Source organism: Cajanus cajan, chromosome 1, assembly GCF_000230855.2.
Source record: "Cajanus cajan strain Asha chromosome 1, NIPB_CcT2T_4, whole genome shotgun sequence".
Taxonomy (NCBI): Eukaryota; Viridiplantae; Streptophyta; class Magnoliopsida; order Fabales; family Fabaceae; genus Cajanus; species Cajanus cajan.
Window position 1 is genome coordinate 15,891,090 of NC_138517.1, and position 14,550 is coordinate 15,905,639.

Sequence of the window (14,550 nt, forward strand, 5' to 3'; positions counted from 1 at the left end):
ATATTAAAAATAAGTTGTTTTCTAGTTTGAGAATTTTTTAAAATAAAAAGGTAATAAAAATATATATTAAAATTTATTTTTATATCAAGACTTAAAAGTTTTAAAACTAACATTTAATCTTTTTTCCTTTTTCTACTAAATTTCATTAAGTGATACATACTTCATTTTGTTTTAAAACAATATCTCAGATATAAACTTTGGAGAAAAGAATCTAATGAGAGAGTTAGTCCTATTTTAATATCATTAAAGTATATACATTTAATAAAAATGAACGTACTTTCTATATCAATATATTTATAATATTAAACAAAAAATTAATTTTTTTCATTTCATTTTCATCTTAAATCGAGGTAAAAAAAAAACTAATTATAGGAATGGCTTTGTATATTTTTGATGAATAATTTATATGAAAAAAAAATTACATCTATTTATTTTATTTTAAAATATCAAACTCACTCTTGATGGTTGAAAAATATACCCCTTCGTTGATTTAACTAACGAAGACAAAACGAGATTCTCACTAAGCAACTTTTCTAAAATAAAATGATAAATCAAAATATTATTAAATAATTTTGTATCAATAAAAATTAGTGGTGAACACATGTAGGTTTGTCGGATTTGTAGGCAAATCGAACTGGGAATGATGTTTCACCGAATCGGTTTGGGTTTGTGCGTTTATTTTTTTATTTTTTATTTTGACTCGACTTGGTTCGAATCGAATCGATTTGACATGGATTTCACATTATCCAACCAAAAAAAGGTGGGAGGGAAAATGTATTAAAAAAAATTTGGGGAAAACTTGGAAAAAAGTGTACAAATTAAACTAATCATGCCAAAAATCAAACCTACCAAAACAAAATTGTGAAAAAAAAATTATTGAGATAAGATGTGAAATGCTATAACTCAAAAAATTTCAGATATAAAGATTAATATCAAGTCTAAATCATTAATTTCAAATAATAAATGTGAATATACTTGTAACAGAAGAAAATCGAGAGCTCAGATACGATTTAATTTAGGATTTTGTTGTGATAAGAACGACTGCTTTGAATAGAGGAAACAATATTTTCTAATAGAAATCCATGCATGTCTAAAAGAAGGAGAATGGTTATAGAATGAATTTAGGGTTTTGATTTGTCAAGGCTGACTATTTCAAATTGGGGAAACAACATTTTTCTAATAGAACCTCTCATTCATGTCCAAAAGCAATAGAGAATGAAAACTTTGGGAGAGAAACAATTAAAGATAGAATGGAAGCAAGTAGAAAAGAGAGTGATAAAGTAATGAACAGTTCTCTGACCTGGTGTGACCATTGACAAAAGATGACAGAAACACACATAAATAGAGTGATAAAATATTTATCTTAGGGTCAAAAATTTTGGGACAAAGGGTCTAGATGTATGAGTTTGTATTTCTATCTTAATTTTATATTGTGAAAATAAAAAAAATTAATAATAATAATAATAAAATATTATTTATCATTAAGTTGAATCATGTATCAGTTTCTTAATTGTAACTCAAATATAAAATGATTAGAGTGGCTTTTCTACTTCCCTAATGAAATTAACTTGGAAACTTATCCAAACTAAGTTTAATATATCCAAGTTAAGTTGAGTTAACTAAGTCATTTTTTTTTCTTTCAAATTCATATTCTCCTCTTATTTAAATAATAAAATAGTGTAATTGAATATTTTCTTCTTTTTTTTAGAAAATTGACGCATTAAGTTAACAATTTATGTATGAATAAAATACACATTTTATTATATTACTGCATGTGTTGAATTTTTTGAAATTTGAGTTTAATTTTAATGTATCGTTATTGGAAGGAGTTTTCTTTTTTTTGCCAACCAATCAGAAAATAGGACAAAAGATTTTTAAAGTAATCATTATAAATTTAATATTTTATTATATATGACAATTCTTAATTTGTTAACAATATAAAAAAAATCTTTATAAATTTTAGTATTTTCTAATTAAAGCCATAAATTTAATATTTATAGGAAAATATTAAACTAATTACTGCATATTGCTTACTAATTACGAATCTGTTGTATAAATTCTTATATAATAAGTTTATATCACTTTCCATCTTAATTATAAGTAATATAATATAAATTATTAAGATGAAAAAAAAATTAATATAATTAATTAATTTTATTATAAATTCAAAGTTTATTTTAAATATACATCTTAATTTAAGTAATTTTTATATTTAATATTAGTTATGAGTAAAATGCATAAGAAATAAAATTAAATAAAGAGTATAAAAGAAATTTAACCGAAAAAACTTTAAAAACTTACTATTGTTTTCTTATAATTATAATTAGAGTAAAAAAAATAATATATATATATATATATATTCTTTTTTATGTGATTCTACTATTACTTAATAACTATTTATTATTATTAAATAAAATTCTCAAATCATTAATTTGTTTGAAAATTTTCTTTCACGTTCGAAATTTAAATGTTAAAATTTATTTCAAAAGTTCTTAAATTTTCAAATCTCAAGTTTAATTACATTAATTTTTTCTGCTCAAATCCTTAATTATTTCCATTCTATTTTTAAAATTTTAATATTCCTTTCTTACATTTATTAAAGCACTTATATGTTTTGAATTTTTTTTTAATATATTTTAACTTCAATTTAAAAAATTGTGTAATATATGAAATACTTACTATTTTTAGCATAAAATACTAAATTATCAAGTACAAGTAAAAAAAATGGTTAACTTTGATATTTTAGATTGATTTCACGTACAAATTAATTTAGTCAATTTAGATAGTAAGGTATTGAAAATTTCTATATAAAAAAATTAAAGGTAAGAGAATTATATTTTTAACTAATTAGGTTCAGAATGAAAATCATTCAATTTTTTTTCGTAAGCATTATTGTATTCCGAATTAATTGCATTCCAAAAATCCATGAAGGTGATTTGAATAAAGTTATATTTCTTAAAATAAAAGGGTAATAAAAATATATTAAAGTTTATTTTTATATGGAGACTTTAAATTTTCAAATCTTACCTTTAAATTTTATTTTTTCTACTAAATTTCTTTCTTTGTAAGATTAAGTGTATTTCTATCATTAACATATATGCATGCGATGTATTCAAGTGATACGAACTTAATTTTATTTTAAAACAATATCTCAAATTTAAGCATTGTATTTGGAAAAAAAAAATTATTAAGAAAGTTAGTCCTATTTTAATATCATTAAAGTATACATTTTACAAAAGAAAAATGAACTTCCTATCAATATATTTATAATATTATGTGCAAAATTAATTTTTTAGTTGAATTTTCATCTTAAATTATGGTAAAAAAAATTGATTTAAGTGTAACGACCCAACAGATTACTACACTAACTATAGTTTAACTATTACACATGGAAAAAATTAAACGAAATACATCTAACTTAGATAATCATGCGACAAATAATTAATATTATGTCGATTACAAAATAGTTTTTTGAAATTTTTATTTTTATCTAATTTATTTTTTATTTAGTGTTTATTAAAAATAATTTATTTTTTATTTTTAAAATAAATTTTCAATAAATAAAAATTATTTATCGTATTTATATGTTTAAAATATGTGTTTATATAAATTTTAAATATAATTTATATATTAAAATATAATATTTATTTATATATATTCTTTATTAAAATTTTTGGTTATATATAATAAATATTTAATTTATGTATTACACAAATTAAAATATTAATTTAAAATTAATTTAAAATAAATTAAGTGAAGCAAAAATTTTAAGAACTGTCTTGAAAAAAAAAATAGTTAAAAATATTTTGGATGGAGAATGATTCTTAAACACACTCGTACTCAAGATAGGTTCTCCTTCATCGTGGTAATTGAACGTGAGTGATATCTAATGTGACGTGAAGTCAAAAAGAGACTAGAAATATTGAATTTAAACTTTAAATTTTGAAGGCTATTGGTTCATGGTTGCACCTTCTTCCCTATATACTCTTTACACCTCCCATAGCTTTTAAAAGTTCATATAACTTCTAAACTACCATCACCCCTTTCCCTTCTCACTAAGGAACTTGAAAAAGAGAATGTTAGGCGACAAACATTTATTAATCAAGATTCAACTATCACTAACTTCTACTATATATAAATAATTATTTTGAGTAATAAACATTAAATATTTGTACCAAAAATCAAGTCAACAGGATACATGTTAATATCCAAATTGGCTTGAGTTTAATTTATTTATTTAATATTTTTATATCTTTTTATATGATGGAATCATACTTTGGAATGCAAGAGATGACATACTCAAAGATTCAAGAGGAGTGGGCTAGACATGGAAGATTGTGCCAGTCAAGGCCCAATGGGCCCTATGGGCTTGGAGGGCCCAAGTCAAGTTCACATGGGCCTATCTTGTTTTGAACATTCTTTTTTTATTTTGGTAGCATAGTTTGAATATATTTTGGTCTTGTATTTTTGGACCACTTAGAGTAGCATTTTTTGAACCATAGGCTTGTTGGGCCTAGTTTCGGGCTTCATGGGCTTTTGGGCTTTTGGTACCCAATATTGGGCTCATTTTCATTCTTGTAATTTTTCCTTTCCATTGTATTTGTTTGGCCATTGTATTTAGGCCATTAGAATAGGAAAATACAAAGAAAACTTAAGTGGACGGATTAGGTTAAATTAGGTTTAATTTGGAAGCCATTTAAGTTGCATTTGAGTCACATGTTCTTCACCACTAGTGGCTGAACATGTGCTTGCTCAAATCAACCCTAAATGCTAGCCTTATTTGGAGTCTTATTTTTCATCTTTCTTTGCTGGATATCTTTGAGTCTTGTCATAAACACATTACTCTTCACTTTTTGGTATAAGCTTTATAAATTGTGCTTTTGTTGCTTGTCTTGTTTTCTTTCATTAAACATTTTGTGCTGGAAGTGGCCTCAAACCCTTGCTTAAGGATCAAGCATTGACTCAACAAAAAGTAGGAAAAGACTTGGACATTAAGACTACAAAATTTGACCTAATTTAGTGACCAAACTTTTCCTAAACTACCTTCACAAGAGTGATCATTCCTTTAACCTTGTGAGCAGCCTACATTAACCATTTTGTTGTGTTCATTTTGCAAGGTCCAGGAGCAACTTTATTGAAGGTTAGTGGCGGATTGAAACACTTGGATAAGTGTTAGAAAAATTGGACAACAAATTCGTCACTAAATTGGTCACTAAAGCCGCCATTTATTGCTTTCTAGGCTAGTTTAAATTTTTGCAATCTCTCTTGTATTTTAAACCAATTTGTAAAGCTTGGAGGGAGTATTAAGAAGCTGGTCAGGTATATCTAAACCCTTGATAGCCTACTCACGTGTAGTACTAGTGGAAGTGGCTTGGAAATTTCATATGTTTCAAGCTTCCACTTAGGGCAAACCGACTAGTTGATTATCCTTGCTTCCTTTAAGTTGTTTGAACTTTAAATTGTTTACTTTGATGCCTTGTCTCGTCTAGACTTGTGTAAATTTAATTGTTCACGCTTAGATAGTTCCAAAAACAAATTGTGAAAAGCATATACATAAAAAAAATTTGTGAAAATCTTTGTGGAATTGAAAATACCACAAGGGAGTTTAGTGATTTCCACTTGAAAAGGCTTGGGGTTATTAAGTGGCTCTTAGTAGCTCACCTCCCTTGATAGTGTAACTTGTACACTTAGACTTCCAAGTGCTATTTTTGTTCTTAGAAAATACCAAAAATATTTTGTCTCTTTTGCATAGCATATAAAATTCTTATTGCTTAATCATGAGTCATATTTCTCAAAGTGATAGTGATCTTGAATCTCCTAAAAGTTTTTTTAGAATTGTTAAGGAGGTTGAGGCACTAAAACTATGGAAGCAACAAGAGGTACTTCAAAAAGAAAAAGAAAAGATTGAAAGAGAAGTACAACTTATTGCTCTTGAGGAAGAGATTAACAAAATTAAGCAACAAGAAGAAAAACTTCTGAAAAAAATTAATAAAAGAAAAAGCCAAAAGAGTTCTACTAGGAGTTCCAATGCCTCTACAAGCCAAGAGGATGTAGGTAGTTTGAATGTTGATGCATATTACCAACCTGCACCTAGAATAGTCATTAAGGAACCCAAAGTGAGGGAATCAAGGGTTGATCTCCCTTACTCTCATGGAAAAGAGGATGTAGATGCCTACTTGGATTGGGAAATGAAAGTGGAGCAAATCTTCACTTGTCACCAAGTAGGTGAAGAAAGAAAAGTTCCCTTAGCCACCTTAGCTTTCCAAGGACAAGCTATGTATTGGTGGACTTCCTTGGAGAGAGAGAGAAGACTTCACAATGACCCTCCTATTACTTATTGAAATGAATTGAGGAGTGCTATGAGAAGAAGACACATACCTTCTTATTATAGTAGGGAGCTTATGGATAAGCTCCAAAGACTCCAACAAAAGAACATGAGTGTGGAGGAGTATAGACAGAAAATGGAGTTGTATCTCATGAGGGTTGGAATAAGGGAAGAAGAAAGATTGACCATTGCTAGATTTCTAAGTGGTCTAAATTTTGATATAAGAGATAGGGTTGAGTTACTCCCTTATAGGGACCTTGATGATTTGGTCCAACTTTGTATAAGGGTGGAACAACAAAACTTGAGAAAAAATTCTTTTAAAGGAAAAACTCAAGCTAACTCTTATATCAAGAAGGACTCCAAGAGGGAGGGTCAACATGACTCTTCTACAAACTCTAGTAAGGATCAAGAAAAAGAAACAAAAAAAAGAAAAAGATAAAAATAAAAATGTTGTCACTTCTAGTAGTAAAACTAGTGACATCAAATGCTTTAAATGTCTTGGGAGAGGCCACATAGCTTCTTAATGTCCAACTAAAAAGGTCATGATTTTGAGAGGACAAGACATTTATAGTAGTCTTGATGAATCTAGTACTACCACTTCAAGTGATAGTGAGACTAGTGAGGAAGATCATCAAATTGAAAAGCCATATCCTGTTGATGGTGATCTTCTTATGATCAAAAGGCTTCTTGGAAGCCAACCTTGTCCTACGTCACTATCACAAAGAGAGAACATCTTTCACACAAGATGTCTAGTTTCTAAAAGATCTTGTTCTCTCATTGTTGACAGTGGTTCTTGTTCTAATTGTTGTAGCACAAGGTTGGTTAACAAGTTAGCTCTTACGACCATTCCCCACCCTCAACCTTATAAACTTCATTGGCTCAATGAAGGTGAGGAATTGGAGGTAAATCAACAAGTGAAGGTCAAGTTTTCTATAGGAGAATACAAAGATAAAGTTTTATGTGATTTGATTCCTATGGAAACTTGTCATATTTTGCTTGGTAGGCCATGACAATTTGATAAACACACTATACATGATGACCTTACTAACAAAATATCCTTCACTCATAAAAATAAAAAAATTGTTTTTAATCCTTTAACACCACCCCAAGTGTTTGAGGATCAAAAACAAATGAAAAGAAAAAGAAATAAAGAAAGAAAAGAAAAAGAAATAAAGAAAGAAAATAAAGTAAATTAGGAAAGAATGTGGAAGAAGGGGACTCCACTAAGGCATTTGTGACCAAGGAGAGTTATTTTATTACCAAACAAGCCTTGAAAAGAACTCTCTTTATTCATAAAAGTCTTGATTCTTATCCTAATGCTGCCACTAATCTTAAAGTTGAGAATGAGAAACAAAATAAATTTCAAACAAAGAATTCTCAACTTAGAGATATAGAGAAGAAGGTGCACAAGGGAGGAAGTATTTTTGTGGTCTTAATAAAGCTCCCAATTTTTGGTTTACATTGTTTGGTGGATACACCTTTTAATAATCTATATTCTATGTTTACTCTTGAGGGAAGATCTTACTATTTTGAACTTAATATGATTCCTTCCCTACAAGACAAATCTAGTTTATGTGATTATAAGTATCCAATAAACAATCAAATCCAAAATTGTTTAGAACGTTCTCTAGTAATCTTTTCTTTATATTATAGGAAAAGCCTAGGTTACCATTTAGGGTATTTTAGGCAAGATATTGTGGTGTTTAAGAATCATTATTTTCATTGTCTTAGTCATAGTGTTATTACATTTTTAGGTTTTACTTCTAGGTTATGCTTAGAAGAGGAGCCTATTTCTATTTTTAGAGAGTCTAATTTTGATATTTTATCTTTCTTTGTTAGGTTAGATAGTAGGACTCCTCTTAAGATCCATGAACTATTCTCTTACCATCTCACTTCTTATTCCTTGCATGTTATACATGTAGGTGTTCATTTTTCTTCCATGCATCCTCTAGATTTGAAGACAAATCCTTTTCAAGAGGGAGGGGATGATGGAATCATACTTTGGAATGCAAGAGGTGACACACTCAAAGATCCAAGAGGAGTGGGCTAGACATGGAAGATTGGGCCAGTCAAGACCCAATGGGCCCTATGGGCTTGGAGGGCCCAAATCAAGTTCACATGGGCCTATCTTGTTTTGAACATTCTTTTTATATTTCGGTAGCATTGTTTGAATATATTTTGGTCTTGTATTTTTGGACCACTTAGAGTAGCATTTTTTGAACCATAGGCTTGTTGGGCCTAGTTTTGGGCTTCATGGGCTTTTGGGCTTTTGGTACCCAATATTGGGCTCATTTTCATTCTTGTAATTTTTCCTTTCCATTGTATTTGTTTGGCCATTGTATTTAGGCCATTAGAATAGGAAAATACAAGGAAAACTTAAGTGGACGGATTAGGTTAAATTTTAGGTTTAATTTGGAAGTCATTTAAGTTGCATTTGAGTCACATGTTCTTCACCACTAGTGGCTGAACATGTGCTTGCTCAAATCAACCCTAAATGCCATCTAAATTAAATCTAAATGCAAAGGCTTACCTAAACTCACGGCCATACACATGTGCACCTAAATTTGAATTCAAATTTCAAATTTGAATTCAAACTTTAGGCACCAATTTGTGTAGTTTAGTCTAGGCGCCAATGCCATTCAATTCCGTGCTTACTTAAGTGTTTCTTTCCCTCATTGTATTCACTTTTGAGATATATGAAATTTGAGAGCTTCTTCAGCCAAATTTCTCTTGAGAGTCACCGTGAGAGAGAGAGCTTCACCTTTAGGAATCCTAGCTAGGTCTTCCTACCTTTTGAAGTGAGCTTTCCCTTGATCTTTAAGCTTGGATGCTTCCATCCAAGGCTTAAGCCTCATTCCATCCGAGATTCCTCTCCATCCAAGAGTTCAAATATTCGGTCATCAAGTCTCCATTGAAGAAGATCCATGTCTAGGTGAAGCTAAAGAGAAGAACTCCATTCACTTCTCTTTCCTTTGCCATCATTATATTAAAAAATGATTTATACATTTTACTAGTTAATATAATCAATCTAATTAAAATGATAATATATTGTTAAAATACTATCTATCATTATGATAATCATCATTATCATCATCGTTATTATTATGATTATCATTGTTACTATCTTCATCGTTAGTACTATCACGTGGCAGAATTGACAATAGTAGTGATGACATCAAAATCATGACAGGAATAATAGTGATGTTCACATTTATGTCATTATCATTGTTACTACTACTACTACTAACATTATTGATGACAATAATGAAAGTTGTGATATTAGGTGATGGTGATATTGATAATTGTAGAAATAATAATAATAATAATAATAATTTTGTAAAAGAATATATATAATTGAGTTTTAATCTTAATTATTAATTAATTTTATCTATAATTTAAATGATTTATTTCTTTCATCCCTTGTAATAAAATATGCTGTCAATTGAAATACTCTCATAATATAGACTCAAATTTTTTTTTTAATTAAATGTATCCAAAACAACATTCTCTCAAAAATCACATTTATATGTTATTTGCATTGAGACAATTATTTTACCCGTATAATATATTGCATTACTACCTTCATTTTTATATATAAAACTCAATTACGTAATTTGTTAAGATTAAAAAAAAGGAGTTAATTTGGTCGATAATGATATATTTATCTTAGTATATTTTTTATTAAACTACCATTATGTTGCTTCTCTTTCCTAATTATAGTTTATGTTGAGTATGTTTTATGCTATTATTCTCTTTTTTAATTAATGCTTATTTTTCTTGTAATTAATTAAAGTGTATGATCTTAAAAAATGTATGATTGATGTATTTCATTAAATTAAAAAAAATATATGTTTTAATTAAAGGTATTTTAATTTAAAAATAATTGATATCTATAACAATAGATAAAGGGGATACTTCAGCTTGGTTTCCACAAATTTTATGACTAATTTACCCTTTATTAATATGTTGTCTTTCTTAATCTATATGGATATAACCGGCAATAGAAAAATTTGGGTTTTAAAATTAGACATGTGCTTTTCATCTCCTTCACTTTTCAAACCAACCCACTACTCTCACATTCATAACTTCTCTGGAACTCCAGATAACTTCTCATTGTACGTTACAATTTTTTGGGGGTTTGGGTAAACCAAAACCTATCCTAAAAATTCATGCGGATTGTTATTTCTTCCTTCTGACTTATTGTTGTGATGATTTATTATCTTCAATTATAGGTGTTTCGACATATATAAGTTCAAATTCGTCCCCCTGATACCCAGGTGAAATCTTAGTATTTTTTTTTTTGTATAATTCATTCATACTATCAATGTTTCAAAATTTCGGAGACCCATTCATTGCATTGCAACACCTTCTCTCTTTCTTTGTAACCATTTCAATTTTTCATTCACATTTACAGTTTTACGATTTGTTGGGTCAATTGCATTGCAAGCTTTCATTTTCAATTTCGTCTTTTTACATTATCAAAATTATTTTTTGTTTTCGTGCTTTCCTTTATGTGCTGATGGTTTTTATTTTACTTGATGAATATTATAATAACCCTTTTACAAAACATGCAACTTTCTCATGCCAGACACACACAAAGCAACACATAAGATTAGAATAGACAGAGACGCGCAACAAAATAGTTATTTTTCCACACCCAAAAGGAAACTCACCCACACTTCTCCCAAACGCAAAACTCCACTTAAGCGTAACAATTATTTATTATTTGTTCTTTTGGAATCGTGGTTTCCATTCATTGTTGTGGGTCCCTTTGTTCTCCAATCTTCACGATCATGTCATGTGTATTCTCGCAGTACTTTTTATGCAATCTATATGTGTTGAATTCAAAATTCAAAATTTAAAATTTAAAACTTAAAATTTAAAATTTTAAAATTAAAAATTAAAAATTAAAAATAAAAATTAAAAATTAAAAATTAAAAATTAAAAATTTAAAATTCAAAATTCAAAATTCAAAATTCAAAATTCAAAATTCAAAATTCAAAATTCAAAATTCAAAATTCAAAATTCAAAATTCAAAATTCAAAATTCAAAATTCAAAATTCAAAATTCAAAATTTAAAATATAAAATATAAAATTTAAAATATAAAATTTAAAATATAAAATTTAAAATTTAAAATTTAAAATTTAAAATTTAAAATTTAAAATTTAAAAGTTAAAATTTAAAATTTAAAATTTAAAATTTAAAATTTAAAATTTAAAATTTAAAATTTAAAATTTAAAATTTAAAATTTAAAATTTAAAATTTAAAATTTAAAATTTAAAATTTAAAATTTAAAATTTAAAATTTAAAATTTAAAATTTAAAATTTAAAATTTAAATTTTAAAATTTAAATTTTAAAATTTAAATTTTAAAATTTAAAATTTAAAATATAAAAATTAAATTTAAAATATAAAATATAAAATTTAATATTTAGGAGGGTAAAAAGAATAGGAGATAGGAACAAGGAAAATTAGCAATTGGAATGTGGTATGCAAAAAGGACCGAGTCTGCACGGCGGTAGTCCGCACAATACCAGAACGTTTAGATGCAAGAACATAAAATAGATTCAATGTAAAGAAAGCATATGGAGAAAGACAGTTTTTATTAAAAGAAAAACTTAAAAAGAAGTATCTCAGAGCTTTCCTCTCTAGACTCTCTCTCTATGTCATATTGTAAATTGAAGGGTACCTCACAACATGGTCGAGGCTTCCTTTTAAAGACTAAAAATTACTGTTTCTACAGAACTAGTAGCTTGATAGGAAATGTTTATTAATGAGCTACAGTGCTGGTATCTTGACAATAACTGTTTCTTCAGAAAATAAGTTGGTACAATACTGATATCTTGACTCTAACTATTGAGAATTTTAGATGTCCGTCAGATTTACTCCAAAATAGTCATCTTCATTCTGGTATAATTCATCTAGAGATGTCGTAGAGTGATCCTTCATCAAAATATCATTTCCCAAATACAAGACAATTCTGAACAAGAAGAACCTCCTTCTGAACCTAACTTAGATAATAAGGAGGGTGATTGGAGTGATTTATATATATATATATATATATATTATATATATATATATATATATATATATATATATATATATATATATATATATATATATATATATATATATATATATATCAATACTCCCTTCAATGATTTTCATTTCTCTTTTCAAAAGTTTTTGTTTCTCTTAATTTTTTTTCTCTTCTCCAATTTTTTCTTATCTCTTTCCCCAAAATTCATATTCTCCTATTATATAAAATAAAAACTTTGTAACTTTATTTTCTTCTATAAAATATCACTTTTGAAATAATTTTTTTTCATATTTCAACAATAATATTTTGATCATGATTATATGAATAATTAATTTCTCACATTTTATTAATAATTTTTTTATAAATTAAAATTAGGTGAATGATGACTAGTGATTATTATTATTTTTAATATTATTGTAATGTATAATGTCATTTTTAAAATTATTTAGTAATTTTTCTTATATTTTTATTTGACTTAAATATGTTTTAATCTATGTAAAATTAGGAGTTTTGATTTTGATCTCCATAAATTTTTTCCTTTGTCTTTCATCTTTCTAAAATTTGTAAATATTATTTTTGGTCTGTGCAAAATAAATAAATTTTGGTTTGATTCCTGTAAAATATATATTTTTTATTTTCTTCTCTCTAAAGTTCAAAGTCAATATTTTTTTGTTCCTAATGAATATTTTAAGATAGACGAATAATAATCATTTTATAGATCTAAATGAATTTTTAGAAGTGTTAAATACTAACATGATATCATTAACAATTGTATATAACATCTAGGATACTCACTTAGTATTTTAATTAAAAAAAATGGTTTAAAAATGATCACACAAAAAATAGAGACTAAAAGAAATAATTTTATTTTAGAGGAAGGAAAATAAAGAAATTTATTTTTACAGGAACTATGTAACACTTAGGTTTAGGGGGGGGGTCTCATAGTTGGGTTGGATTAGTGTAAGAGGAGTAAACTTTTCCTTCTTCTTCTTCTTCTTCTTCTTCTTCTTCTTCTTCTTCTTCTTCTTCTTCTTTCTTCTTCTTCTTCTTCTTCTTCTTCTTCTTCTTCTTCTTCTTCTTCTTCTTCTTCTTCTTCTTCTTCTTCTTCTTCTTCTTCTTCTTCTTCTTCTTCGTTGTATGTTGAGATATGAGTTGTACGTAGAGGTACATTAATATGTTGAAGAATAAAGTTAATATGTTGATACGTTGAGAAAAGATTGTTGAATTTTTTATAATAGTAGTACGTGAAGTATTGTATATATACAGGTGTGTATTATATATCGTTAAAATAGTTGAATTACGTTGAATTGTTGAAATTTGTTGAAGTTGTTATGTTATTTAGTTGTGTTGAACATTTATTGAAGTATTGAATTGTTGTTGTACGTAAAGATTGTTGTAGTAATTATTTATAAATTAGTATATTATTGTTGGGTGTTATAAAAGTAGTATATTGTGTTGAGTATGATTAGTTGGATTCATAGGTTTCCTCAAGGGTTGAGTGTATGTTGGTTGTTGAAATGTTAGATCGAAGGGAATGGACTTCTAACCGAGTCGTAACGGTTCTCGACTCTTCTTCACCTTAAAGGAAGGCTTCGAGTTGGGCTCTTGGAGGTAGAAAGTTTTCGTTCGAAAGACCGGGTCTCAGGAAGAGAGATTTTGAAAGTAAAAGAGAGGGGGGAATTGTGGATAAATATCCCCAAGTCCTCACCGGTCTTGCCGGACAAGACTTAGGCCTTGCCGGGTAAGACGTGGGATCGTAGTGCATGTTTTAAGTGTACGTCTTGCCGGGCAAGACTTTAGTCTTGCCGGGCAAGATGTAGGTCTTGCCGGGCAAGACTCCAAACCTTGCCGGGCAAGAGGGAGGTCTTTTCGGGCAAGAGTTGGTGCTAAATGTCCAGTTAAATTATCGAATCTTGCCGGGCAAGGTCTAACCCTTGCCGGGCAACACCCGATAATTTAGTGGATTTTAACCCGAAAGTTTTTGAACGATGCAATATCAAGGTTTGATGACTTCCTCTTGCCCAGCAAGGCCTTCCTCTTGCCCGGCAAGGTCTCCCTCTTGCCCGGCAAGGTCTAGTCAGGGTCTTACCCGGAAAAACTAAAATCTTGCTCGGCAAGGCTTACTTTTAAAACTTGCACTAACTCCTAACGTCTTGTCCGACAAGGCCATAGCCATGTTCGGCAA